This window comes from Ruditapes philippinarum, unplaced genomic scaffold (genome assembly GCF_026571515.1).
Source record: "Ruditapes philippinarum isolate M1 unplaced genomic scaffold, ASM2657151v2 ctg7367_1_1_1_1, whole genome shotgun sequence".
Taxonomy (NCBI): domain Eukaryota; kingdom Metazoa; phylum Mollusca; class Bivalvia; order Venerida; family Veneridae; genus Ruditapes; species Ruditapes philippinarum.
In genome coordinates, this window is record NW_026862244.1 from 19,028 (window position 1) to 46,614 (window position 27,587).

A 27,587-nucleotide genomic window follows, 5' to 3' on the forward strand; every position below is an offset into this window, starting at 1 on the left:
AGCCATTAGTTGCAGAGAACTACTCCGGAAACGAAATTCGGACGTTTTACTAAGTCAAGGGCAATAACTCTAAAAATAACTAAAAATATCCAGACGAAAATACCCAGGTGCACAACTTCACATGCTGATCAACATTCCCATAAAGTTTCGTTGAATTCCAGCCATTAGTTGCCAGAGAACTACTCCGGAAACGAAATTCGGACGGACGGATGGACGGACGGACGGACGGAAGGACGGAAGGACGGACGGACAACGCCAAAACTATATCCCCCTCCCGATTCCATCGGCGGGGGATAACAAAAACAAAAAACCGAACTGCTGATTGAATGAAGAATTTGCATGTGAACTTTTGAGGACTTGAAGAGGATGCAAGACATACAAGAAAATATGAAACAAACAATATATCGATGATAAATACAAATATAACTACAAATATTTTATTGCATTGAAACTACATTTCCATAATAGTATGTACAATTTTAATACAAAATGCAATTAACCTATTGTAAAAGGATCACATAATTTAATTTATTATTTTTATCACATACCCCCCGTGCCGCTTTTGCGACTCGTAAATATGGTATTGCACGACCGTGTATATATTTTGACGTGACGAGTCGGGGAGATTTTTTATATTTCAGGCATATTCCTATTTTTTCCTAATCAACAGTTGGTCAAACACTAGTATAATAGTCAGTCTCTTAAGATATATAAATAAAGTAAACTTATTATAAGAGAGATTTGCTAATACATGTATAAATACCACTTCTTCAATATCACGCACGCACCCGCTTACACAAAATGAAGTTATCTTTTGACTTAAAAATATACAGTTTTGCAATTTTCTGCTGTACACTTCAATTGCAATTGCAATGTTCCATTGTCTGAATATGAAAATTCATGAAAATTCCATTTCTTTAAAAAGAAGAACATATTCAGATTCAAATATTATAGTTATTAAATAATCAATACGATCATTTATTTTTATTCAATGAATGCATTCAATATAAAATTGGCAAGGTAAAATATAAGTTTTTTCTATATAAATTGCAATCTGTCATTGTTCTGTTTTTATTGAAATCGTTTCTCAATTCATTAGATATGTGACACGAAAATCCCCCCACCAAAAAAATGAATAAAGAAAGAAAAAAAATACACCTTGAGCTCAACAAAGGGAAAATGTATGTTTTAATAAGAAAATTGGGTAAAATATTATTCAAAGTATACAATTGTAAAATCTTTATTTCAGTAGTTGAATTGTATTTACTTAGAGTCAGTGTAAAATGATTGGTGCTATCATGTGTCTATTCAAATCGAAATAAATACCTGTCCGAAACAAGATTAATATCTGCTGACAAGGTTTAAATTACATTTCAACAATAAAAAGGCTCGAATGAGGATTTAAAAGCTTCATGCACGAAAAAACTCGAATGGCTGATTAAAGCAAAGATATACCATACATTTACTAACTTTACCAAATGAATGACATTTTTATGCATGTGTTAATTGATAGTTTGTCTTATTACTGTACATGCAAGTTGAATCATTATTATCCATCTAATGTACTTTATAGTTTTTGTATATTTGGTTATAAGATTTCCATATAATTGAAAAATGCTATTTTATAGCAAATATCAAAAAACTAAAGTTTTCCGATAAAAGTACCTTATAAACACCTCTTTTATAATAAAAGTCATTGAACAAAAATAATGATGACTGTTTCTATTTTGCAAATACATGTACGTTCACGTGATTTACAGAACACGCTCTCAATCATTTCTTCTGTAACGACTTCGTGGCACTTATTTACCTTTTCTTCATCGCAAAAATCATTTATTTATTTTTAATCCAGCAAAAACGTTAAAGTTTGATACCAGTTAAAATATTGGCAGATATACTTGATTAGTATTGTATAGAAAATTAAACCATGGGACATAAATTTTTCTGACGCAATGACATCATACAGTGGCAAAATTACATACTTATGCATGCTGTATCAAGGCAAAATGTTACAATAATGTTTATAAATTGTAGTATTTAGATTAATAAACTTCACTTACCTTTGACCATGAAGAATCGTTTGTTCTTTATAAGACAAATATTACATGCGTCACAATGAAATTGACCGAATCACCTCAAAACTGATCTCTTATTCAATATGGGTCATCTTTCAGTACACCAAATCTCTAGAATGTAGGCAAAGTCGTTTTGTTATTGGCCATGGAAGCTTATGAGAGATAGTGACCATAGCCTTGGATCTATTGGTGTTTGAATTAAAAGGAGTCCTTCATTTGTTATGTACAACCTTTCATACACATTCTTGCATTTAGCTGGACTTGTAAGGTTTGTAAGGTTTAAGGTAGACCATGGGTAATGCATTACCTCCACTTTGGAGAGTATTCAAATAGGCTAGAATCGCTTGTAAACTACATTGAAATTGAGGGGCGTGGGTTCAAACCCCGGAAGGGGCAACTTTTTTTTCTTTCTTTTTTTTCTTTTAAACATTATTTATGTATCTCTCTGATCCCTTATGGAAGAAAAAAAGTTTGATTTAAATTATATTATTATTTTAGGTATTTTTTTTTTGCTAAATAATGCCAAAATTTATAGCAAATATGATACCAGATATTTTCAAAGATCGATAAAATAAAAACTACACGGTAAAAGTTTTTTTATATTTCGCATGATCAACTAATATACCTTTGAGAAAATTTAGGCAAACTTTGAAAACAGACCCTCATTTCGATAAATTTAAGGGATATTTTGAATAAGGAATTTTAGATAGGGAAATGGTAAAATTAGTGTTAAAAGTGGGTGGGGTAGGGTAACATTTTTATATATTAAGAACATTTTGTTTAGAAACAAACATTTTGCTTGTGTAATGTGTTACCTGAATGTTATTATTTGTTTCTTATCAATGAGCAATAGAAAAACATTTTTTATAATGATGATATAACAGATTATTTACAGTTTCCTCATTTCTGAAAATAAGCCCTTGTAATGGCAAAGTCTTAGTTCAGAAATATATCCATAACTCATAAACCACAAGGTGAATTTTATTTAAATTTTGCATACAGGTGACCTTGAAGACATATAACTGTCCCATGTTGTCAATTTTACAGTTCCTTATGGTGCCCATTACCCATGGTCTATGGTTAAAGTGGTAAATGTCATGGTATTCTTGACCGTTGAGGTTATAAACTACGCTAAATCATAAGACTTTAGGTTAAAGCTTTCCTAGTTACTGGTTATACAATATGTCAGGCTCAAACCACAGTACTTAACATTCACTTTTCATTAGTGAACCTCAAAATCAAGAGGGATCACAATCTACCAGCCATTGGAAATGTTCTTACCAAATAACAAGTTAACTACGGCTTATTACTTCTCAAGTCATTTATCGAACAAGAATATTGTCACGACATAAAGCGAAATAAATATGAGAAACCGATAAACATTTAGTGTAGGTTTTTATGTTTTAGATTTATTTTACCAGGTTTATTTAGTGATATTTCATATTTTTAAATTTTTCAAAGCTCACAATTGTGTAGAGTAAAACATTTGAGCAGACGATTTGGTCTAATGAGAGCGTGGCCATGAATACCTTTATATCAAGTTCTAACATTATTAACAAAATGTGTATAATCTTTTTAAAAAATCTTAGTAAGGACAATAACAGTTTTGTTGGATATAAACCGGTATTAATTTATAAAATATTTTTAACGATTCATAATAAAAGATTGCTAACAATAAACATAGGGTATAACTTTGTCAATAACGAACGATCAATGGCCAAGGTTTGCTTTTTGAAGAATTGAATGATCGATATGGTTGTTTGAATGTGTTACTATTGTATTTGTGTATAATTAAAGCTCGTCAATTCATATTGTAAACTGTATCTTTTTAAGATCTAAGCCTATTCTACAACAAATAAATGTTCACGTTTTAAAAACCTTTAAAGGACAATATCACAGATCTCAGATAACTTTGTATTTTATGGATTGCGAAATGGTTTTTTTTTTCAGGCCCAGCTAGGTAACCCCATTTATTTCAAATTCTTCGGATTGCGAAATGATGTGCGTTAATCATGTTGGTACCCAAATGTACATTTTTGTTTGATATAATATATATGTCATATAAATTACATCTATTGGTTGGTAAAAGTTCTCAATTATTGTTTGAAATATGAATACCCTATACAAGTAAATCAATAAGAAAATCTCAGATTTACAAAAAATATATATATTTTTATATGTCAATTCTCCCTCAATCCATGTTTTAATCGACATGTTCTTTACCTAGTGTTATATTGATGAAATCTGCCTCACCTTGCTAGTCTTTGTTCTTATATATTTTTAAAAAAGTTAAATGCGTTCAAGACACATGCAACCATTTTACTTACTTAGCTATGAAAAAGCGAGGAACTGCAGCATCATGCGCACACATGCAGCACCAGAAAAATAGGTGATTTACTATTTGATACTTATACTATACCCGAAGCCTTTGGTAGTCAAAACAAAAGATATGTCATCAAATCTAATAATAGTAAAATTGTTTAATTACTTTATATAAAACATTTTATAAAATTGTACGCTGTTTTCCGCCATATTAGTAAAAGGGTTATACATTCTATTGAGATGAGAAAATAAATACAAATAGTATACAGTAGTCAGGTCGCACTATGGTTGCATTTTTGAAAATATTTTCTTGTACGTGTCTTAATTCACGTTTTATGATAAGCAATTTAATATATCCGCCAAAAAGCTGTAAGCAAATACGTAAAATATATCATTCTGAGATCAATATAAATAATATATAATCACATTCAGGTCACTATGTAAATAAATTTTCATGGCATTTTTATCATTTGTGAATGAAGTAAACTAATCATTTAAAACGCATTTGAGTAGTTTAAAATATAAACTGGTTATATTTAGATCTAAAACAAAACAAAGCAATCTTTAAAACAATCAGAACAATCCTACGCCTTATAATTTTGAATGACCTAGCATTAAATGGGCTATAATTTACGTATATAGAGACATAGTTGAAGGTGTGTATGTCAATACCAGACCTTATTGTCTGTGCCAAATCTCCCGGCATCTTTGATAACTTTAAGGCTGTATTACTTAATGCAAACGCAATAACAGTAGTAGACTTTTTGAAACTTGCCCCTCCAACCATCAAAAGCGAACTAGGAAGTTAATGTTATAACTTAGAGTGGGACATTTTTGTCGTTATTAAACCAAATACATAATTCTTTCATTATCTCCAATTGTATTCTAAATAAAAATGTCATGAAATGAATAAATGTCAACTTATTTTTCATATGGGAGAGAGATATCGCACTAAAGGTTTATTCTTTCGCATTCAGCATATAAATAGTTTACCTTTGCAAGAAAACAATGTAATGATTTTTATGTTAAATTCAAAATTAATCTTAACAGTATATCTTAGTATACTAGTAATAGTATAATATAATGGCCTTCTGTCTTGTTTATGCTCGCTATCAAAGAAATTTGGATTACAGATATAACTATAGAGCAGACTATATCATTTAAATTGTTTATATTACGAAACAACTTTCTTGCCTCTTCAAAGATAAGTATTATTGACGCTCTGTGTGGAAAACAAGTATTACGTCACCCAGATATTATGACGTGGTTTGATTATTCGGCAAAATATCATGATATCACACATTACCTTATTTATTTAACATAAATAAGTTAAAGGAAAAAGGAACTGAAACGACAATGATGTCAGCAATCATTAACAAAAGATCAATGGAAATTAGAAAACTATTGAAACATTTGATCAGTTAAAAAGCATACAAAACCAAGGAAATCGAGTAAACGTGCACAACCTCTTATACGGTCAAAGCATGGGCCATCTCTAAAAGATCACGTGGTACTTGTCAAAAATGGACTTATATGCCTTATTTTTTTCTGTATTGTAGAAGCTATGTAACATGTATGGATTTTAAGATAATATTATTGAATATAGACATTTATTAATTGACAGTTTTCTGGTCTGTCGTTTAAACATATATTAATAAGTATGTATGTTTGGCAATGTATAATGACAAATATTTTCTACAATGTACAAAGCCATTGAAAGTTAAAGAATCTAAACTGATTAATGACACATATTATATCATGCGTCATGTGCACGTGTAATCATTATACATGAATATATTTCAAAGTTATGTTTACGTGCGATGGTAAGAAATAATTAATATTTTGAGCATTACCTAGTATTTATCTCCTTGTTCTAGAATACGTATATAGTAAAGAAGCGTGTATTTTCTTTTTTTTTTCCCTTTAGGAAACCTTATTATCTTAGCATAATAAAATGTTTATATAGCCTTTTTTTCCGTTATTTTTAATATAAACCTCCGCCAAGGTTATCTGATCACCACATCATGATATACATTTACTAACTAGGTATGTTATTTCAAAGTTAGGTACATTAAGAATAATCATTGGTGCATTGAAATAAAGTCTTTTGTGCAATATGATACCTTTACCGACGTCATTATTGATGTAAACCTGACCTAGCCTATAACTTATAGTAAAAACATAATTCTTAAGAGTACCTTGATCATGGACTTGATCTCAGATTTGTTCAAGGTTAGATAACACAGTACTTATTAAACAAAATCATATTAGTTGTCATCTATTTCATTACTCTTCTGAGAGCTCTAGTAGAAAAAGTAGCGAGATTTAACCTTTAGAAAAATCTTGCGCGTCAATAGGTGTCATTTAAACTTGCCATATGTTCTTAATTGTTAAAAGTTCACTTAATAATAACTAACTTACTTAATGTTACTCAATTGACCCTGCTGGAACGCATCCGGGCTATAGAAGTTGTTTACAATATTATGGCTGAAGTTTAGGCAGCTAATTTCATTTATCAGGTACGTTAACTTATATATAAATAGCAAAGGTAAGTGTGCATTTTACTTAGAATATAGAAGACAACAAAATTAAAAATATTGCTGGCAACCTGTTTATGGTTCATGGACGGTATTAGGGAAATATAAGTTACCGCTGGGGTAATAGTTCGTGTAAAGTATAACACCTTTATTTTAGTTTAAAACAATGTTTCTTGAATTTTAAAGCTATATTTTTAACATTTTTACATGTTTCTTTTTCAGGTTAAGCTCAGAATTTCAAGACACGACAATACATAAATTCTTTAAGTGGGAAAAACAATGGCTTCATATAACCCTAAACTGTTAAACCAGAAATACATAAACTGGGTTAAAGGTCAGTTTAGCTGTGTTTTTTACTAAAGAAGGGGACTTGAAACCTTTTTTTGTAATGAAATTCAACAATTTCAATTTGAAATGCTTAGATGATATTTGCTACAACAATGGCATTTTAAGTGGGACTATATGCTCAGGTTGTAGCACGGAAAATGTTGTTAAGTGTCCTACAAGAGGTATATGTATTTTCGGGGGTGGACAATGCAGTTTTCACACAAATTCAAAGTACAAACTAACAGGCTGTCCGCATAGGATATGCCATTATTTCAAATCAGGAATACAGAAAGCTCATAGGCACCCTTGTCCATCATACAAAAACACTGATGCTACCCAGTGGTGCAGTAATTCATGGGAAGTGGCGAAATGCTTCATGCCCCCAGATGGTTATAAAGACAAAGCATCTGCAACAGAAACAGACTTTAATGGTATAATCAGCGTTATCCTCAATTACAAAGACTTTCAGGGGAAAGTACATGAAAACCTTAAAGAAGATACCAATGTGTTTAAAGCGGTAAACATTATTTAGATACTTTTTATGAAGACTGTACTTCACATCAGGGATTATATATTTGTCTGGCCCTTTAAAATCATTGATTCTTGCTCTTTAAAGTAATGAAAATTAAGTACCGCTCAAGCCAATGTTAGGAGGCGTAAAGGATGTTTGGCCTTTTCGTCATCCCTCATGTACAGACTGAATGGAAGGCGTGACTTGGATGATTATTCAGAAACATAAGTCATGCGCGCACCGCCGCACCGCATCCTTCCTTCTCATAGACACGTCCTACCGTCTGACATTTTGTCTTAAAGCATATCTTAAAACTATTTAAGGTATCAACTTGAAACTTCATAGGTGAATAGATCATATTGAGGAGGAGTGCAGTACACTAGAATGATAATTCTTGCATATCAGACAGGATTATCTACTGTTTACACAGGTGCTAGAAAAAACCTGTCTTACACCTCTATGTAAACAGTTACCCTCAAGATAGATATTTCGGTCTGTTCCGGCAGCCGGTGTAAGATTCTTATACTCTATCCTGTATAATTTTTCAGTTATTGCCCTTTGTTATTTTTCAAATTTAATTTTTGTCCAGTGCATAACTCAAAAAGCCTTTGAGATATCAACATGAAACTTTATAGGTGGATAGTGGAGGTGTAAACTGCACATGAAAGATAACTCTCCCCTTCATAATCTGAGTTATTGCCCTTTGTTATTTTTCATACTTAATTTCTCACCTGAGTAGAGCATAACTCAAAAGTCTTTGAGATGTCAACATGAAACTTCATAGGTTGATCGATCTTATTGACTAGGAATGTTGTGTGCAAGAATGATAACCCTTAACTTTATAATTTATGAGTTATTGTCCTTTTTTCATACTTTTTGTCCGGAGCTTATTTCAAAATGTTTTAGAGGTATCAACTTGAAACTACATAGTTTGATAGATCTCATTGAGGAGGAGTGCAGCACACAAGAATGATAACGCTACAGCGTATAATATTTCAGTTATTGCCCTTTGTTATCTTTCATGCTTATTGTTTCGCAGACGGGTACTCATTAAGTTTTTACTATATAAGGTATTCACCTGAAACTCAAAATATAACTTAGTCTCCATCCATCCGTCCGTCTGTCCTTCCGTCCTACATTTTTGTCCGGAGCATATCTTAAAAAGTGTTTAGATATCAACTAGTAAACGTTCATAGGTGGATAGGTAGCCTGCCAGCACATAAGGAATGATAGTTGCCTAGGAGCCGTGGAATTATTTTCTTTCAGATATATACTGTCTCTTCTCCCAGTTCAATAAATAGCTCTACATTTTTTGTTCTCAGTGATCATTTATACTCACAAAAAGAACTCCTTTGAATTTTCCAGTCAACTTAAATATGAAAAGCTTCATTAATGTGAGGAATATAATACTCTAAGACTCTGGTGAAGCTTTGTATAAATAAGTGTGGATATATCTCGTCTCAGGTGGTGCGCTTTAGATTAATTTTATTTAGATTATTTCGTCTCCCTTTGTTATATTTTCTATTATTGTAATTTATGCTTTCCTCTCTACTTTCTAGTGATTTGTTCAATGACCTCATTAAATTACTCTCTCTCTCACAACACTGACTCGTGAAGTCATTTGAAATTTCTCATATAGAAACAAAACTCTTACCTGTGTGTGTGTTATTAGTCAACTATGAAACTATGTGATAGGTAAGTAGAGTATCTTAGTTGCCTATAATGGAATGGAGAGAATAACCTCTACCTATATTAATTTGTGTGCGTGCAAGATGTGATATGTCCTGTGTATTCATACCTTCTTTCCGGAGATGCTTATCTACATAATAAATTGTGGTAGAGCTATTGTCCCTTTTGTTATTTCATTACTTTGTTCCGGAGGCTTATCTCAAAAGGTATTCAACTGTGTGTAAGAGAACTTGGCTCGATAATGCGTGATAGCTCTTAGATCTACAACTTTTGTGCAGAAGGAGTGCTGGGCACATAGCATCTCAATGTATATATGGAAGTAACGTCTTGCAAGCCCCACACTCAATTAAGAATGATTTAATCGACTTATTGCTCCCTTAATGTTCTTTTTCATACTCCTTTTCAAGTTTCTCTCTCGTCCAGTATTACTTATTTCAAGGCTCTCATCAAGAATGCTCTATTCATCAATTCTTCACACATCTCTCATGTCTTCAATCTCTACGTCAAAAAAGTAACACTTCTACGTCCTATTTCAGAAATTTAGATCATATTACCCTTAAAAGGCTTGCCTTCTCTACTACAATATAACATTACTAATCCTATTGTGAAGCTAAAATCATCATTCCTCGGTCGTTCGTGACTACATTAGTCCATCATGTTAACACATCCTCATGCTATTGAGCATTTCAACATAGTAAATTCGATGCGCATGTATATGCTGACTCAAGGGCCATGTTACAAGCTCTATTTCTCGTCTATGGATATATTTTTCACGTGGTTAAAAATTTTCTGTTACAAATAAACGACCAGGTTATTTTGTATATGACATGATCAGCGTGTGAAAACAAACATCTCTTTATAACTGCTCTCCATCGGAGTGAGTGATAAATATATTTTACGTCTTAAAACAATCTTTAAGTTAAACTCAAACACGAGACAATGTTGATATGTACATTCGACCATTATTATAGTAGATTTAAAATCTCTGTTATTGGTGAATCTTAAAGATTAGTAATATATATAAAGATTTCATCTTGTACCATATATCGAAACAAGCTCGTGACGAGAATTTGCACAAAGGATATGATGGAGAACGTTCTTATACTGTCATAACTTTGATATAGATAAGTGGTAGATAATAACAATGTATGCTTCTCTCAGGTCCATAATTACTCTCTGGATCAAGTATATTAACAGGCCAACTAACTTTCTGGAGTCCCGACAAATAAATGTTAGACTTACAAAAGCGACGTCTGAACATAGCATCAAGTAAGCTAAACAAACAAACGAAGTATAAGAAGATAGTGTAAAGACATTCCAATACGGCTCAACATATCATCGTCTATTGTGACAATAAAGCCAGCCTACTGGCATATTGCTATGAATTATTTCGCTCCAATAGGTGTGGCATAATCTTAAGATCAACAAGCAGGACAAGGATAGGAATCAAAAAAACATAATTAATGAAAATTTTTATACCTTTTTATAATTGAAACACTTTTTAACTGAAAATTAATGTCTGTTAATTTATCATCGACGTAGGTATAGATGGTGTTCGGTGACTGCAAAAGGTTGAAACAAATAATCTAAAATAGGAGTACGTACAACAACAATAATAAAACTATTTTCGGGAGAGAAATTATTATGTGTTAATATATGCTTAAATACCTGTTTATTGAAATGACTTGTATGAAAAATAATACAAAAGTGTCTATCATTTATAAACTATCTAATTTAGATTCCAATAGTAAATTAATCAAAACTCCCAACGAAAATATGCAAAGTTGGACGATTTGTTCAGTTGATTACAGCATAAAAATCCAGAAGAAAATTAATAGAGTCAGAATATCAAAATAAATACAACAATAATGAATATTACAAAAATAAGGTTAACAACAAGTATAAATGAAATTAAGAAACTTATAATACTAAATTTCCATAACGTATTTGGTCTGAAAACAGTCTAAACACGCAATTTTTTAACCACAATGTTAAAACCAGTGAACCTGGACAGTGCGTGTTAAATTTCAACGTGAAACCGAAGAAGAAAAAAATAATGAGAATATGCGTTTCGACAAAGCCTATTGCCGTAAGAAAAAATACAAGCATGTTTTTATAATTAAATGTATTTTGGAGTACATTTGTATTCATTTTAAATTTCCAACATTATTTTTGTTTACTACAGGTGGAATAATATTTGCTTTATACACTTTTTTCTTAATTTTAGATCATCATTTACAATTTTACATAATTATCATAGTGATGACAAACATTGCACACGTGTTTGTTAAATAAAGGCAATTGTAGATACAATATTTCATATATAATGTACACTTTAATAATTAACTGACATTATTTTTTTATTGATATAGTATTTTTTCCTTATAAATTACAGCTAGAAAATGACACTCTTGTCATTGGTAATGATGATAGAAAGAAAGCACTTGACGATGTTGTCAGAAGCACTTTCAGGACAAGATAAAGGCTGGAGTTAGATGAACAAATTTGACAGAAATAAAACTTATAATGCGATAAAACAGACTAAATTGAAGGAATATAACCAAAAAACAAAGGTCTTTGTCCCGAATATGAAGAGGAATTACGGAAAAGAACTAAAGACAGCATATTTTTAAAGACGGGGAAAGATGAAGAATATGTGAATAACAGAAAAAGTGAGTGGAATTACATTGTTATCACATGGCATAATAACTTGTAGATTTCCATTTCCAATAAACAACGTATTTTTAACTTCACACTTTATACATTATAACCACTCAAACGTCACCTTTCCCCACGTGACATTCCAAAAATATCCAATCATTATTGGATCTTATAAATTTATTCTCGGGTCCAAAAATCTGTATCAAATTCATATTATAATCTATCTAGCATCGCTTTTATTTTCCAAAGAAAAATCTAGTATCAAATCCAATTTATACCTCATCAAGCCTCGTTTTCATTTCTGAGGATCAAATTTTTATTGTACTCGAAGTTATTGAATCTCGTTTATACAATACTAAATAAAGGATATTAAATGTGTGATGATTTCAGTACTAAATCAATTGAACGAGTTGAATAAAGATCATATTATGTTAGATTCTGAAGAGCATAATATTGTTTTATGAAACAAGTTCAATTTATTTAGTATCTAATCTACACGAACATTAAATCCAATTTAACACATGTCCAAAATAAAAAACAGTTTAAAAGAGACATTTTTCATTGTCACGCCTCTAGGGATACGCTAAAATGAGCGAGCTTTAACACTGTATTTTGTATATACGCAAATGATGTCACGTAAATTTGTTTTTACACTACTAAACAAGAAGTCTCTAAATAAAAAAGATACTCGGCCGACATAAAACTGGTTTATTTGCATACCGTATCTAAGGAAACATAATGTGCAAAGGGGCTTATGTGTCTTTTGACATTTCTTGTTTATTAGCTCACCTTAACACAAAGTGCTCAAGGGTGAGCTTTTGTCATCACTCTGCGTCCGTCGTGCCTCGTGCGTCCTTCAAAAAAAGGCGTCAAACGTTTCAAACAACATCTCCTCCTAAACCACATGGCCGATTGCAACAAACCTTCACAGAAATGATCCTTTGGTGGTCACCTTTAAAATTGTTCAAAGAAATTAAATCCATGCAGAACTCTGGTTGCCATGGCAACCGAAAGAAAACATTTTAAATATCTTCTTTTAAAAAACCCAGAGAGCTAGAGCTTAGAAATTTGGCATGAAACATCTTCTAGTGAGTGTCTACTAAGTTTGTTCAAATAAAAGCCCTAGGGTCAAAATTGGCCCCGCCCCAGAGGGACATTGATTTTCCCTATATCCATATAGTAAAAAACTTAAAAAAATCTTCTTTTAAAGAACCCAAAGAGTTGGAGCTAAGATATTTAGCATGAAACATGTTCTAATGGGTGTCTACAAAGTTTGTTCAAATAAAAGCCCTAGGGTCAAAATTAGCCCCGCCCCGGGGGTCATTGATTTTCCTTAAATGTGTATAGCAAAAACTTAAAAAATCTTCTTTGAAAAAAACCCAAATAGCTAGAGTTTAGATATTAAGCATGTAACATCTTCTGGTGAGTGTCTACAAAGTTTCTTCAAATAAAAGCACTGGGGCCAAAATTGGCCCCGCCCCGGGGGTCATTGATTTTCCTTATATGTGTATGGCAAAAACTTAAAAATCTTCTTTGAAAAAAAACCCAAATAGCTAGAGTTTAGATATTAAGCATGAAACATCTTCTAGTAAGTGTCTACAAAATTTGTTCAAATAAAAGCCCTGGGGTTAAAACTGGCCCCGCCCCAGAGGTGTCATTGTTTTTAACTATATTTGTATAGTAAAAACTTAAAAAATCTTCTTTGAAAAAACCCAGTGAGCTAGAGCTAAGATATTTAGCATGAAACATCTTCTAATGAGTGTTTACCAAGTTTGTTCAAATAAAAGCCCTAGGGTCAAAATTGGCCCCGCCCCAGAGGGACATTGATTTTCCCTATATCCATATAGTAAAAACTTAAAAAATCTTCTTTTAAAGAACCCAAAGAGCTGGAGCTAAGATATTTAGCATGAAACATTGTTCTAATGGTTGTCTACCAAAGTTTTGTTCTCAAATATAAACCCTAGGGTCAAAATTAGCCCCGCCCCGGGGGGTCATTGATTTTCCTTAAATGTGTATAGCAAAAACTTAAAAAAACTTCTTTGGAAAAAAAAACCAAATAGCTAGATTTTTAGATATTAAGCATTGTAACATCTTCTGGTGAGTGTCTACAAAGTTTCTTCAAATAAAAGCACTGGGGCCAAAATTGCCCCGCCCCGGGGGTCATTTGATTTTCCTTATATGTGTATGGCCAAAAACTTAAAAAAATCTTCTTTGAAAAAACCCAAATAGCTAGAGTTTAGATATTAAGCATGAAGACATCTTCTCATAAGTGTCTACAAAATTTGTTCAAATAAAAGCCCTGGGGTTAAAACTGGCCCCGCCCCAGAGGTGTCATTGTTTTTAGCTATATGTGTACAGTAAAAACTTAAAAAATCTTCTTTTAAAAAACCCAGTGAGCTAGAGGTTAGATTGTTAAGCAGGAAACATCTTTTTATGGGTGTCACATGGAGGGAGAAAACATTCCAGCTGCATATACATGTATTCTCTAGCCTATGGGGCTGATTTGTGCCATTCGTGTTTTCACCCCGCCAAGCTAAAAGTCGAAAATTAGCAGGGCGCGGAGTGAAAACACGCTAATAACACGCTAATAAGCGAGGGCGCCGGGCGAAGTTTAAGCAGAAGATTTAAAAAAGAAAACGGCGGGGTCTCAGGACGAAAATACGCTAATCAACAGGGTCGTGTTGCGAAGTTTAATAACTAAAACTTCGCCGTGTTCCCGCTAATTAGCGTGTTTTTGTCCCGCGACATTGCCAAGCGAAAATTTGAGAATAAACAAGTTAAAATGGCGGTGGCGCGGAGCGAAAACACACTTATTAGCGAGGTCGCGGGGCAAATATTTATAAATAAAACTTCGCCCCGCGGGGGCGCGGAGCGAGATTTAAGAAAGAACACGATGGCGTTGCGGGACGAAAACACGCTAATAAGCGGGGGCGCGGCCGAAGATTAGTAATTAAAACTTTGCCGCGCGACCCCTCTTATTAGCATGTTTTCGTCCCGCGACCCCGCCAAACGAAAAGTCAACAATTAAGAAGTTACACTTGGCGGGTCCGCGGAGCTAAAACACGCTTATTAGCGAGGGCGCTAATTAGCGTGTTTTCGCTCCGCGCCCCGCCGTTTTTATTTCTTTAACTTCGGCCCGCGCACTCGATAATTAGCGTGTTTTCGCTCCGCACCCCCGCCATTTTAACTTGTTAATTTTCGACTTTTCGCTTGGCATCTCGGGGCGAAAACAATCAGGGCACAAATCAGCTACCAAACTAGCCAGTGTTTATTGCCAGTTTAACACCGGTATTTTTCTTCTTTGTCTATAGTGACAAAATCACGAGCAGTCTTAGGATATTTAATAAACGTCAATTATTTTTCTGAAGAAGACAAAACGTCGAAAGCTCAAGAAAATCATTTTTTTATTGAACTGATTATACATTGTTTTACTAGCGCAATATCGTTTTCATTAAATGGCTTTAATACACTCCTGTGCGGGGATTCTTGTGATAAAACCGCATATTTGTTGATTTTGTGTGATATATTTAATTTTATGTTTTCTTCTTAAGAAATTGTGGTGGAATTTATTGTTGATTAGGCCTTCCATACTGACGCTAGCGAACACGATGCTAGTTTAAGAATACCAATGCAACTACGCGGGAAATAGGGCATATACGTAAAAAAGTATATTGATTGGTTAATGAGCATAGCCAATACGAACTTAGGAATTTATAAAATAAGAGTCAACACTTTGTTGCTTTTTTCAATCACGACAGTCGTTGCAAAAAAGGCCAATATGTTATCCCGGATCAGTTATGTTATATGATTATACTCAACATTGTATAATAAACTTATAATTGTAGATGACAACTCATGTGAAAAGTTATTTTTGTGTATGATGAACTGTAAAATATATCTTGCAAATACTATCTAAAAAAAAGTATGCCTAATCAGTATTCTCTCCTTTTTAAATAATCTTGATTCATTTAAATCCATGCAAACTCATTTCATTACGATTAACACTTATATAATATTTTACTTGTTTGTGTTCATTGTATGTTAATGGTTTTAATTCTATAGACATATGAAACAAATAATTTCAGATGCTTGGATTTATAATGCTCGAAATACTCAATTATTTTGCATCATTTAGAATTTTTTTCTTAAACTTTATGGAGCAGATTATATAATTGTCTAATTCTTTTCTTGAATAAATGTATGTCAGTCCGTCTCTCTGTTTGTCCGTCACAAAACTACACAAGACTACTCCTCAAAAACAACTTATACAATTTCATCCAAACTTTTCAGGAATTATCAGTGCCAAGTCTAGTTGGGCATACCTCGGTATTTTCCGGTTCAATGATTTTTGTTAGAGTAATGGCCTTCTTATACCACTAACGAAATTTCAATGAAACTTTACAGGATTGATCAGTAGCTCAAGTACTTACGCATTTTACTTTGAGTTTTTGCTTGTAAGATTAACGAGTTATGGTCCTTCCATAAGAAAGGTGGTTTTTCGTGTTTCCAATTACACAGAAGCTTGTCCGGACTTCTTCTCAAATACTTTTGGTGCAATTTATCGAAAACTTTACAAGAATGATAAGTACCAAGTCTAGCTGTGCAGTATGTGCATATCGTCGGCATTTTTGGTTCAATGATTTTGGCCGAGTTATGGCCCTTTAATGATTTTAATACACTCCTTTTATACCATTAACGCAATTTCAATTAAATTTTACTCTATGATCAATACTAATTCTAGTTGTGCATATCATCGGCATATTTTGGTTCAATGATTTTGTCAGAGTTATGGCTCTCTTTTCATTTTTATTTTTGAAATTTATCCGGACTACAACTACTGCTTTTTTACCACTATTGCAATTTCAGTGCAACTTTACAGGATTAATCGGTACTTCAAATTCTTGCACGGGTTTTCCACTTGAATGATATTTTGGCGAAGTTATAGCTCTTGAATAAAAAATGCGTTTTGCACAGTTGATGATTGTGTCTCCTGCTACACAGTAGCTGCAACATGCAATTTGCTTTCATGAGGCATCACCATCTATCAAAGCCATATAGCACCAGTTGTAAAAGCAACGTCACCATTGGACAATTAATCAAAAAGATATCACCACTGTAAATATGTGTTTATAATATATATAATATTATAATACTGCACATTTGTAACGTCACTTTTCATTGGATAATCGTGACGTTTATATAGTTTTATATACACGGCTGCTGTCAATTTATAAAAAAAATCTCACCTTTTTCTTTAAAAGGAGGGAGTGTGCAGTATTATAAATTCGTTATAAATATTCCTAAAAAGTTATATGGCCGAACATAAATGGTTGTTTGCAATATAACCCTGGCTTGGCGGCTCGGGTTATATTTACAAACAACCGTTTTTATAGGGCCATATAACCTGTCAACAAACTTTATAAATAATATTTTAAATTTTTTTTTAATAGAACTGCACGTTTGTTACGTCGCTTTTCATTGGATAGTCATGACGTTTATATAGTTTATATACACGACTGCTGTCAATTTATGAATAAATTGTATTTGATTCCTCTAAATATGATGCTTGCTGTATTATAAATTCGTTATAAAGATTTTTTCAGGTTATATTGCCGTATATAAACAGTTGTTTGCAATATAACCTTCGTCTAGCGGTTCGGATTATATTTGCAAACAACCGTTTATCTAGGGTCATATAACATGCAAAAATCATGACGCATTAATAGTCTCACTAATAAAAAAGGAAAGCGAATGGAAACAAAAAAAAGAGTTTTTTTAACCATTTATTAACTTTACATTGCATTAAATTAAATTGGATATACAAAAAATATTGAAATTGATACAAATTGTATTCGTCTGCATTTTTTCAACTCAAATAGCAGACGGACATAACTTTTAGATAATTTGTACGAAATATTTTACTAAATTCATTCAAAATGTCTTAAGAATACCTTTTTGCTGTATTCACTGAGCATCTCACATTATATTTTTTCTACTGTATACATTCTTTTAAAAAAATCAACTTTGGTAGTCACGGTCATTACTAAATTTGAAATGCACCTAAGAAACTTTGCTCTGGCTTAACTGTAATGAACATTAAACTATTTATAGTACAGCTGACAGATGTCGATATATATGGAGCGCCGAAACTGCCTTATATTATTCCTTATAAAGATTTTTGACAGGTTATATGGCCCTATATAAACGATTGTTTGTAAATATAAACACTGACACCATTAGAATTGATTTGTTTTAATTCAACACGTGAATGAATTATAATAAAATGTCAATTACTTCTGTTTCAGAACTAAAAGATGAACTTATTACGTGGTACAACACCGATCACAGTACAGTTCCTCTTTCACCACTCATAGATGATCCCCATACACCTCTAGCCGGGTTCTACATTATGCCAGAAATTGACATACAGACTAATTTACTAGGCAGAAGGAAAGAAACAACTAGAGTCAAGTCGTTACAGGGCCTGTTTACATCTGGTAGAAAAGTTCCACGTGAAATATATTTATCAGCTGCTGCTGGATTTGGGAAAACAGCATTTTCAAAATATCTTGCTATAACATGGTGCCAAGCTCATAAAAAGGATGAAAATTATAACCACTTTAAAAAAGAAGAATTAGAGGCTTTATCTGGCTTCGAGTTTTTATTTCTAGTGCTATTGAGAGATTCAGCTAAAGTATGTGATGTCGACGACATGATTGAACAACAAGTCATACAATATATGCCTAGCTCATCTTCAATGCCGAAACTTCTTTTGAAGGACATTTTACATGATGAAAAATGTCTTGTTATATTAGATGGACTAGATGAATGGACTCATCCTGACAACAATTGTACAAGACTTCCTAAAAGTATTCCACATCGATATGCACGTGAAAAGTGTGTAATTTTAACAACGACTAGGCCATGGAAACTTGGGGTCTCAAACTTGAAGACGAATCAAATAGACAAAGCAGTAGAGCTAGTTAAAATAGATAAACACAATGCAAAGCAATTTAGCTTAAACGCAATGAAAATATTAAAAGGCAATATTGAAGAAGAAATTCTGATCAATGAAGTGTGCAGATTTGAAGAATCAATCAGTGACCATGATCTTGACGATATGGAATCTACCCCTCTTCTGTTACTCTATCTTATATGCTTATGGGTTGCAGATATTCCGATAGGTAATTCAGCAGTAGAATTATATACAGGCATAATTCAGCTCCTTCTATCTAGAACAGAAAAGTTACATGGAAAGTTTCATTCATCGTGTGAAATATCCCCTAGTAATGTTCCTGAATGTTTCAGAAAACATCAACATTTCTGTAGTTACTACACGTTTCTGAAGACCATTGGGAAACTAGCTTTTTACACATTATTCAGTAAGAAAAAGGAGCACAAATTAGTTTTTGATAAAAATGTTGCAGAAATATATCTTTACCCAGAAGATTTGAAATCAAGCTGTTTATCAGGAATATTATCAGAAAATAAAGTGAAAACAATAATAAATGAAAATTCTAAAATATCATTTTCACATAAAACAGTGCAGGAATACTTTTCAGCAATATTTATAAGTTTTCAAAATACAAATGAAGTTCAGAAAATCATCTTTAAAGAGTGCAACTGTTTACCAAATATTCTGGACATGTCAAAAGTGTTTGCCTTTATTAGTGGTATGAACCCTAAATTAATGTCTACAATATCAAGTGATTTCATGCCTGTAATAACCAATGATAAAAAAACAAGCAAATACAGAACTATGACATATTATGATCACATGTACATTGATCCATTACATAACATACAAGACATGTACATTTGTTGTGCCAAAGAAAGCCAGGAAAACAAAGACCTCAAATTGTGTTTACAAGATTTCTTCATTAATGAAAAATGTCAACAAGAAAACTACTTCAAGCAATTACAACGTCTTTGTCACCAAAATAAAGAAAATATAAAATCAATAATGATACATAATAAATGTACTTGTAGTGTACAAGAAATTATCAATTTATTTACACTCTCTGACCTTCCACATATAGAGAAATTATACTATAAAGGTGAAATTGTAGAAGAGGAAATAATGAGCTTGTTATTGAACCCTTTAAAATGTTTAACTGTGGCATCAAGTAAATGGGAAAATCATGAATTTGTAGAGAGAAACGTTGCCAGCTGTCCCTGCAGAGATTAAATGGAGGACTGGTAAAAATTTAAACAAACACCTGGAGTGTTTAAATATAGAGGTTTCACTATGACCCACGAGGTAATGGAGGTAATTGTTAAATTTCCTCACTAGTAAAAAATCAATGAAAGAAATATCATTGGACAGATTATACTGTAGTACCATGGTACTTTATGTAGGGATTCAACCTTGACCTGTCCCCAACATTCACAACTAAGATGTTTAGGATTGAACCTGATACCTGTGTACAAATTAAAAATGGATGTATCATTGTTAGAGGAATGTGGTGTAGGTGAATATTATAAACCTGGTGTTTGTGTCATCTTATCTCAGTCAACTACCAGCTGCCAGTAAACTACAAACATTTCAGTGTAGTAGTCTAGAATCTTCCAGTGACATAGAAACAATGTTACAAACATTATCATTGTTATATCATGTGAAAGTTGTTGGGTTGTATTACATCAAACTAGGTGAAAGATCATTAACACTGTCACCTCAAATGATCAATATTGAACGTGTTCACTTGTTTTATATAACAATGTCTTGTTCAGTGTTATATGATCTCATTACTGTTATAAACAAACTACCACATACAGTGACAGTATGGATGTATGGTTGTGATATAAAACCAGAAACAGAATTTGAAAACTTTAAAACATTTATAAAACAATCAGACAATTTTGTGTTCACCTATGATGGCCCCTCGAAGTCTGGAGAGTACAGGTTTGTGTTTAAAACAACAACAAGTACTGAGTAACTTTAAATGAACTTGTGAGAAACAATTTATAAATAGATTATGAGACAAGTGACAGGTGAAATAGACATCATTTTTTATTTAATCAATATTCTCAGGTGAATGTTTTATAGAGATGGATACAAACACCAACCTGAAAAAAATATTTTAATTATAAAGAGAACTAGAGAGTCATTTTTGATGTACGACACAATGGAATTATCCTCAATTTAGTGATGATTGATCTTATGCGTTGAAAGTCTAAAGGTCAGTAGTATTTACTCTTATTGTTACAGCATTTAAATCAGTTTTAGAGCTAAGATTTAAAAGTTTTATATTTATATTTATTAATTTTGATGTTAAATTATTAATTTTTAAAATTTAATTTATTTGAATAAGAATTTAAAGTTACACGAATTTAGCTTATAGTCTTCAACCTACCCGTTTATAGCTCGACTTTTTTTTCTTTTTTTTTTTTGAAAAAAAAAGTAGAGGTATTGTTATAGTCGCGACGGCGTTGCCGTCGCCGTCCGCAAACTTGTAACCTGGATGCATAACTTTTTTTTATTTCTTGAATGTATTGTCTTCATACTTGGCCACAACAACCCTTGGACAAGACCTTTCAGTAGACCACACTAACCTTGACCTTCAGGCCATAAAATGACCTTGACCTTCAAGGTTAAAAGTCCAAAATTTGCTTGTTCATGCTGTTATTGGTGTAACTTTTGTTATTTTTGAAAATGGATTGTCTTTCAAACTTGAACATAATAATCTTCAAGGATATCCCTTAAAAATAAACAGACCAGACCTTGACCTTTCACATCATTAAATGACCTTGACTTGAAGGTCAAAATTATTGAAATTTTCATTTTTTTGGCTATTATTGGCTGTAACTTTGTTTATTTTTGAATGAATTGTCTTCAAACTTGAAACCATAATAATCTTCAAGGATAACCCTTAAAAATAACCAGACAGACCTTGACTTTCACTCTTTAATGACCTTGACTTTGAAGTTCAAATTATTGAAATTTTCATTGTTTGGCTGTAACTGGCTGTAACTTTGCTATTATTGAAGGGATCAACTTCATATTATAACAGAACATACTTAAAGACAAGACCTTGTTGTGTATCAAACACTTGGGCTCTTTAATGACCTTGACCTTGAAGGTTAAATTACTGAATTTTCTCAGATTTGTGCATTAAATGACCATTTATATTTATTGGTGACACGACCACGTAAATCTACCACGTGACACCACCACGTCACTTTACCACGTCACTTCACCACGTGACTCTACTACGTCACTCCACTACGTGACTTTACCACGTGACACCACCACGTGACTTCACCACGTAAATCCACCACTTGACACCACCACGTGACTCTACCACGTAACTCCACGTGACTCTAAGACGTGACTCCACCACGTGACACCACCACGTCGTGACTCCATCACGTTCGTGACTTAACCCACGTGGACAGGCCCACACATGACTTTAAAACCACGTGACTCGGGGCCAGCGTGACTCCACCATGTGAATTAACCACGTGTTACCACGTGAATTCCACACGTGACTTCCACCACGTGTCAACCACGTGACACACACCACGTGTATCTATTAATAGAATTGCAATGTTTCTATTTATATAATTTTCTATTTATGAGAATTGTGTGTTTTCTATTTACATATATATATATATTATATATATATATATATATATATATATATATATATATATATATATATATATATATATATATATTATATATATATATATATATATATATATATTATAAATTAGTATATTTATATATACAAAATATATGACAAAACTTGTATGACAAGTCAGACAGGATTAATTTTATAAAAAGGAAATGTTAAGATTTTGTTCAAACATTTAGTGAAAGTAAAAAGTCGAGCGTTGCCCCCGCCCGGCGGTGGCTCTTGTTATCTAAGTAAGCCAGTGTATATACAATTTTTAACAGTACAGCACTACAGTGAATATTTTTTCTTCGTTTCAGTGCACTTTAATAGATATGTACATGCACCTACTCGACATGTGCACCTGTATGACAAACTAAGTAAGTTATTTTTACTTGTACCTCTTTGTGCTTCTCGTGTATTCCTTTTAATTAGGGTCTGTTATATGTCCGATAGTAATAACTGTAAAACTATATCTACACAGTGTATATACTTATGCACCATTTTAGCTCGTGTTTCGAGCAATTATAATTGTTGTGGCACTGTCGTCATTCAAAAACTTTTATGTTATTACTAGTAAAAGTATCAATATGAAACTTTGAATGACAATTTGCAGTTGTTAGACAAAGGGCACAATTCTGAAATCTATATTTTTGGAGTAATTCCCCTTTTTACTTAGAAGTTTTGTCAAAGGTGGTTATTTTAACAGACAAGCTTGAACACACACCGCATGTGGTGCTCTTGTATTTTAACCCACCCTCAGGAAATTTAGATTTTCTGACATCTTACCGTGTTCGACAATGTCCGTTCCAAAAGCCATTTAAAGCCCCTAATGAAAATACAATTTTTGATGCCGCATATGTCAGTTCTGGTGTCAGAAATTTTTTAACCATCAGTTGAATATTTCATTGTTTAACACAATGATTAAAATATTGCTCTATAGTTACAATGTAATAATGGTACAAATTGATGTGAGATTAACGATGTTACTTCAGTGTCTTTGCAACGTGATAGATAAGCATGTTTTATTTTTCTATATTTCAGAGGATCCCTTACTGTACAATTGCTGTATCACACCGTACAATCAAATGGGCAGACAGCTGTTCCAGCGTCCACAGCTGTACCAGTATATACATGTCGGCGCGGGGAATACAATTGACGTACGATAAGTATTCATCTATTTTAACCTATCCAAACTGTGTTCGAGTAAATCAATGTAATGGATTCATAGTCAACATCCAAAGAAGCATGCTAACAATTTCTGGCCCTGTGCAAGCTTTAACTTTCACATGAATTTTTGACTGAAAAAATAACCACAGTAGTCCGATGAGATGCGGTATTAATTTAGTTTGAAGTCACAAAAAACTTATATTTTCTCAATGATAATTAATCCTTTTTTCAAACGATTCGTAAACGTCAACATTTTGTCACTAAATATTCCAAACCATACCTTCAAAAAAGCTTTTCTGTTAAAGTTATAAGGTATTTAAGTTTGAGTGTCATCAAAATTTTAGTAACGTCATCAGCTGTTCGCCTCTTTTTAATGATACCATCGACAGCAATTCATCGGCAAGGATGAATAACGCTGAAAGCTGTTCAAAGAAACAATTTTCAGAGCTTTTGTCCTACAGTAACTAGGAAAAAGTAAAACTCTTTTGTTCATTTAAAATATTACTTTATTCATGATACTTTCTGATTATATTATTTTTATTATTACTTTCTATCATTTGTTGTATCTTAGCTGAGAGGCCTATATCTCCATTTACCGCACTGTATTTCAATATTGATATTGTTCATATGAATGAATGAATGAGTGAGTGAGTGAATGAATGAATTAATTAATTAATTAATTAATTAATAAACGAACGAACGAACGAATGAACAAACGAACGAATGATGCAATATAGTATATGCTAAAACAAATTGTCTGTAGAAAGTATATGAGTTGTTATATTCTAAAAATAACATATTATACATTCATTTTGCTTCCTATGTATGTCCTGTTGTTGTTGTTGTTTTCTTTTTCAGAAGGCCACATTGGAAATAAGATTAAATGATTGTTATTGTATGTTATTAATGTATAACCTTTTTTTAAATAAAGATATTATTTTTATTATTATTATTATAATATAAAAAGGTAGCAAGATCTATTAATATGTTTCTGAAATGTTAAATTCAAAGAAAGTAAAGGCAAATTAAACGCTTAATACGAATACTCTGTATTATAACTAAATCCATCAAGTGTTATTATAAATAATGGCATATAGTAGACATGTCCCATGCAGTAAATGGATGTGTAACCCGAGATGTCTGCCATATAAAATGATTTATTTAAAAAACAAAAATTTGAATATTTTTTAAGAATGGTTATTATTTCTATTGCACTATACATTAAAACAGATTTCAAGGATAAACAACAACATGTTTTTCCATGCACTTTCATATCTCGGGTTACACAGCCATTCACTGCGTAGGACTTGTCCATTTTGTGATTTTTTTTATAATTACACTTGATGGATGCCTTCATTTACAAGACTGAATATTCATATTAAGCGTTTGCCTTTTGACTTAAACATTTCATAAACCTATTACAGGAACTCCACTGAGGTTTATAAGCCTAAAACATGAAATTTTATTTTTTCACATAAAAAAACATGAGCACTAAAACATAAATATAAATAAAATATAACCAAGAAATATAGGAGAAATACATTGAAAATCATATGTTTGTGCTATTCTCAGTCCGATTTGAGTGAAAAGCGTTTAAACTCTTTTCAATTGTTGGTCATTTTTTCACTATTATAATATTCTGGAAAAACGGAGCAAGCTAATGATCGGAACTTTTGCATATAAGTTATTAGTATAGATCTACATCAAATGGAGAAATAATCTCAAAAAATTATTTTCAGTCCCGTCATGTCAAAAAACCTTAGTGGAGTCCCTTTAATAGGTTTTGCTACCTTTTTATATTGAAATACAGTGCGGTAAATGGAGATCAAGGTCTCTAACCTAAGATATAACAAATAATAGAAAGTAATAATAAAAATAATATAATTAGAAAGTATCATGAATAAAGTAATATTCTAAATTAACAAAAAAGTTTTACTCTTTCCTAGTTACTGTAGGACAAAAGCGCTGTTGTAAATACATGTAATTGTTTCTTTGAACAGCTTTCAGCGTTATTCATCCTTGCCGATGAATTGCTGTCGATGTTATCATTAAAAAGAGGCGAACAGCTGATAACGTTACTAAAATTTTGATGACACACAAACCTCAATACCTTATAACTTTAACAGAAAAGCTTTTTTGAAGGTATGGGTTGGAATGTTTAATGACGAAATGTTGATGTTTACGAATCGTTTGAAAAAAGGATTAATTATCATGAGAAAATATAAGTTTTGTGACTTCAAACTAAAAATTCCGCATTTCATCGGATAGTGTGGTTATTTTCAGTCAAAATTCATGTGAAGTAAAGCTTGCACAGGGCCAGAAATTTGTAAGCATGCTCCTTTGGATGTTGACTATGAATCCATAACATTGATTTACTCGAAGACAGTTGGGATATGTTAAAAATAGATGAATACTTATCGTACGTCAATTGTATTCCCCGCGCCGACATGTATATACTGGTACAGCTGTGGACGCTGGAACAGCTGTCTGCCCATTTGATTGTACGGTGTGTGTATACCCGAAAACATAGCAAACAGACCGCTTATGTCCAGTTTCCACTGATATATGACAATCGTGTATATGCCAAACAATACAATTTGATGCATTCGTTGGATAACAGATCTTGATCTTCAACAAAAAATAATACATGTGTTGAAAGTAATGAAAGTACTTGTGTGGTTTTTGGTCGGAAGTTTTATTATTGATATAAAATCATAATTGTCTCATATTAACGTAAATTAAAGTTGTTTACAAGTTTATGTCATGATCATTTCTGTAAATTTTTTACTCCGACATACAGTAGAATATTGTAAATGTTTTATTGTAAATATTATATTTTTAACTGTGCTATGAGAAAAAATGTGCAGCATGGTCGACAGTCGAGCCCAGTACCGTCAGAATACCGTTTTGCAGCACTGCCGACTGAACTTGACGGTCGCTTACACCTTGTCTCCCTATACTAGTTTAGCTTTTGTTAATGATGATAGAAGGAAGGTAACCTATTTCGTATTCAAGCCCTAATGTGATCATGATTATATTTCCTTATCCACGAAGCTCACATTGAATAAGTCTATAATACATTATTTGCAAATAGTTTTTCTATGCATCATACTATGTATATTATATAACTTTTGATTTTTTTTTTTTTTTTTTTTTTTTTTTTTTTTTTTTTTTTTTTTTTTTTTTTTTGTTTTTTGTTATTTTTTTTTATGTTTTTTTTTTTTTTTTTTTTTTTTTTTTTTTTTTTTTTTTTTTTTTTTTTTTTTTTTTTTTTTTTTTTTTTTTTTTTTTTTTTTTTTTTTTTTTTTTTTTTTTTTTTTTTTTTTTTTTTTTTTTTTTTTTTTTTTTTTTTGAAATGTGTTCCAGTGTATGACTTTTTACTCAGGGAACAGCAATATTTAGTACATCAATATTTAGTGCTGTAAATTGTAATATTCATCAATGTTTCAAATATGTTCAGCTTTAACTAAGGAAAATTGTCGTATCATAAATTCAGTGTATATATTTAACAAAATTGTTGTATCATAAATTCAGTGTATATATTTAACAAAATTGTTGTATCATAAATTCAGTGTATATATTTAACATCCCACATGTCATAAGTGCAACATCCCACATGTCATAAGTGCAACATCCCTCATGTCATAAGTGCAACATCCCTCATGTCATAAGTGCAACA

General features: G+C 32.1%; 1 long non-coding RNA gene across 1 annotated transcript; it reads left to right on the forward strand.

Annotated features, from left to right (window-relative positions):
- The first annotated feature begins 20,557 nt into the window (after window positions 1-20,557).
- LOC132718409 (uncharacterized) lies at window positions 20,558-23,902 on the forward strand. Its single transcript, XR_009624083.1, has 3 exons — window positions 20,558-21,301; window positions 23,059-23,118; window positions 23,783-23,902. It is a non-coding gene; the product is annotated as an uncharacterized LOC132718409 (long non-coding RNA).
- The last annotated feature ends 3,685 nt before the right edge of the window (window positions 23,903-27,587 follow it).